The following is a 4290-nucleotide window of genomic DNA, read 5'->3' on the forward strand; positions in this document are numbered from 1 at the left end:
TGACCAGCAAGTCCAGTTCATATTACGTCCCACTAAACTCCTTCAGGGAGCAGGAGGAGATCTCAGTGCATTTGTGTTTTGAAGTTTTGAAGTGTAACAGTATGCATATGTTATGCTCTTTGACTTCACATATAACTGTATTGATAGATGTAGCATTATATCTGTGCAATTTGAGCTTATTAGTACCATGTCATCCTTTTGTGGCTTTATGTTGCTAGGGGGCAGCAAAGTACTAAAATGTAAATATATCACATGGAAATATGTGAAAATATGTGATCATCTCAGGGCGGTAATGACTATTATTTGAGTTATAATGGTTATAAGTCTTTTCATTTTTGAAGGACTTTTTGCATTACATTATAATCTCTATGCATTATTTCAAGGTTCCTGTTGTAGATTGTGTGTTTAAAGAGTGTCTGATTATTTCAGACAGTTCATCACCAGTTCTGCATGCATATACAAACACTGTGACTTTTACCTAATTAATGAGAGATGCTGACAGGAAATGTTAACACATTTTGCTAATGTTGGAGAGACATACAATAAATTCGATTTGCCACACACTGCGAGTAAGCTCCATGGTGAGATAACGAGCATGAAATCAAAGCAAAGGTGAACAAAAGACAGGCTTCATGCAGGAGTGCGCACAAGCCTCCTGTTCCTCTCCGAGACCTGGGGTGGGATGTATTGAAGCTAATCGTAGGGGTGAGGGGGCTGGATGCATGCAGGAAAGGAGGTTCCTAGAAAAAAAGTCTCTGCTTTCCATAAAACAAATCAGATGTGAGTTGAAAAGCTGAACAATAAGACGAAATCGGTGCATATGAATGACCAGAAGGGCTTGTGATCTCCATTTGACTGGGAGCGAGAAGGATTTAGTCATGACGGTCTGTCAACTCACATTGCTGCAGATGTGCTGCATAGATGGAGGTGGTAGTTGGAAGCACATACCGGGCTGTCGCTTAAAGGTCCCAGTGGCTCATATTTTAACTCCTAAATCACAATTGGTTTGACAGAACTGTCCCCAGGTTGGGTAGACATGACAGAATGAAGGTATACAGATGAACTACATTAAAGGTATAGTTCACCCAAAAATGAAAATTCTGTCATTAATTACTCACCCTCATGTCGTTCCAAACCCATAAGACCTTCGTTCATCTTCGGAACACAAATGAAGATAGTTTTGATGAACTCCGAGAGCTTTCTGACCCTGCATAGACAGCAAGGGAACTACCACGTTCAAGGCCCAGAAGCTTGGTAAGGACATTATTAAAATAGTCCATGTGACATCAGTGGTTCAACCTTAATTTTATGAAGCTACGAGAATACTTTTTTGTGCGCAAAGAAAACAAAAATAACAACTTTATTCAACAATTTCTTCTCTTCTGGTCAATCTCTGCTGCTATTCACGAGAGTACCATGGCGCATGCGTGTGATGCTGCTGACGCAGGAGCCGGCGTTCTGGCGTAGAACATGCATGCGCTGCGCCTTGTTTACAAGCAGAGGAACACACACACATGCGTCATGGTACTGAATATCGGCGGAGATGATGAAGATGAAATGCATTATCATTAGGCAAAATATTAGATAAACAAATATGCAAGGGTAAGGGGAAGTGTAGTTCATGATGGGGTTTCAATCCTGCTGAAACATGTGGACAGTTCTGTGACCGCAGATTCTGTGTGGGCCTGCTTATATGTACTGCCAGCAATACAAAATGCTTTTTTTGTAAGTCTCTTTAGTAAGAACATTTCTACCAAGAAGATTTACATGTAGTTAAGATTTATTTGAAAAGTTCGAAATGATTCATACTGCAGTCCAGTGTTAGTTCTCCATCCAGAAGTGCTTGTGTCATAACGTCAAGTCGCAGAGTCACAACAAAGGAATCACCATTATATCGAGAAGCTAAGCTAGAGTGTGTGTAATTCTCGACCAGGATGTGATGTGAAAGGAAGCACAGTAGAAACAGATGGTTTGGTTTTCTTTGTCAAAACTATGTTTTTCTTTATTTCCTAATAATATTTTCTATGGAGGGAAATCTGAGGCTAAATATCCAGTGGCTGAAGTAAATACTTGAGTTGTTGACTAAATATCCTGTCAGGAACTCTATCTAAACCTGATGAAATCACTTAAATACAAAAACAGTGGAACATGGAAGTCACAGCTTTTCTTTCATTATAAGACTCAAAACCTAGTGAACTGCCTTGCTGTCTGCGTAGGCAGCTGTCTTCTAAGAAATAAACTTCACGAGAGGATGATTTGGGATGTTACATGAGCACTAAGTGCACAAGAGATCTGACTCAACATTTGATTTATATTTATATCGCAAAAGTGCTGCAGGAAGAGTTCTAAATCCTGGAAATTTGTTAGCATTTTTGCACTTCCAGTTCCATCATCCAATTTGTTTTTTGAATAACTGCCTGAAATAAGGTCTTGACATAAGCTCAAGATATTTTCATGTTTTATTCTACAAAACACAAAATAAATCAATAATATCAAGCACTTTATTTATTTTTTAAGCTTTAATATCAAGCGTAGCGTTAGTTCTGGCAGGTCACGTTAGTCAAGCTCGCATCAGCTGATCCCCATCTACCTATGGGAATATGAGACCTACTTGAAGAAGGCAATGAACAGGTAAACTCCTCTACTCACTAATGCACTTTTACAGCCTCTTTGTGTTTATACTAGTGCTCTTGCAAACTATTCTAACTCCTCAAATTCATATAGATTTTAAATAAAGACTGAAGAGTTGTCAGAAGCATAGTCATGCACTTGTGATGCAGTTTGTTATCCTAATTCTTGCTTTTTACTTCTTGATGAAAAAAAAAACAAACAAAAAAAAAACCTGTAGGTATCATAAACTTGAGTAGTTTTTATATTTAAAACTAAAACTATTTAAATATTTTTATTAATTGAAATAAAGGTACAGTAAAATATTAAATCAAAAACTTGTACATTAGAAATTAAGTTTACTGAAGTACTAAAATTACTTAAACTGAAAAAAAAAATTAAAGCTAAAAATAACTTTTTTTTTAATCAGTTTATTAGAGTCTATTAAGTGATTGCATTCCAGTACCATTTGCAATGCAAGAATTTAACCATGAAAGTATCTCAGAGAGCAGCATAATTATATGCCTACATACACCCTATAATGCCTTAAATTGCTGCCTACTCGGACAGTTCACTAGGTTTTGAAAAAGAACCTTAATGTATCTGAGGAAACTGCAGCATTAATAATAATATCTGAATATCAATGGATTGTCTGGAGCAACCTAAGTAGGAACTCTCGCTGAGGTCTCGTTTCTAGAAGAAGCAGATGGGAGATGGAAGCTGGATCAATTAGCTTTGCTGATAAGGACAAAAAATCTAAGCTGAACTTGGGTGGGCAATTGCCTGTAATTCCAAGCTGTACTATTGGACTAATTACCTCCTAGCCCATTCATATAGTTAACCTGATTGCTCAGTGATTGGTTTTTATTAAAGCAAACATTGTGTGGTCTTGGTGACTTTAAATTGTTCAAAGTGCCCTCAATTAGGTCATACTGGTGTGGATCAAAGGATGGTGTGCTGGTGGACGGGGTGCTGATTTTATTTTATTTTTATTTTTTTTGACTCGACAGATTGCTATTTTCAAGTGTCATTCTCTGTTTTCGGTGATGCCTCCCTGCAGGGCTCAGGTTACCAATTTATGACAGACCCGAGAGTTTGGTGCTTGAATGGAAGTAAGGAATCTCCTGTAGGTGGCGCCCTTGATCTGTTCATTGCGAATGAAAAAATCTCATTGCTGCTGCTGCCTGTTAGAAATGATTTACCAGCCTCATGCAACAGTGTGTCATTCTTTCCACATAAATACGGCATTTTACTTTGTCAGCTCCCTGTCAGTTTAGTAACTCTACCATGCTGCTTGACATTATTCTACCATCTGAATTCCGGTTTCCTCTTAAAGGGATAGTTCACTCAAAAATTAAAATTCTGTCATCATTTACTCGCCCTCAAGTTGTTACAAACCTGTAAGAGTTTCTTTCTTCTGTTGAACACAAAAAACTATTTGGAAGACTGTTGGTAACCAAACAGTTGCCGGTAGCCATTGACTTCCACAGTATGGAAAAAAAAAAAAATACTATGGAAATCAATGGCCTAACTGTTTGATTACCAACATTCTTCAAAATATCTTCTTGTCTGCTTAGGAGAAGAAAGAAACTCTTACAGGTTTGGAACAACTTGAGGGTGAGTAAATGTTGACAGAATTTTCATTTTGGGGTGATGGCATACATTTGTCTTTCATAAACTTTT

The sequence above is a fragment of the Sinocyclocheilus anshuiensis genome, unplaced genomic scaffold (assembly GCF_001515605.1).
Source record: "Sinocyclocheilus anshuiensis isolate Anshui unplaced genomic scaffold, SAMN03320099.WGS_v1.1 scaffold553, whole genome shotgun sequence".
Taxonomy (NCBI): domain Eukaryota; kingdom Metazoa; phylum Chordata; class Actinopteri; order Cypriniformes; family Cyprinidae; genus Sinocyclocheilus; species Sinocyclocheilus anshuiensis.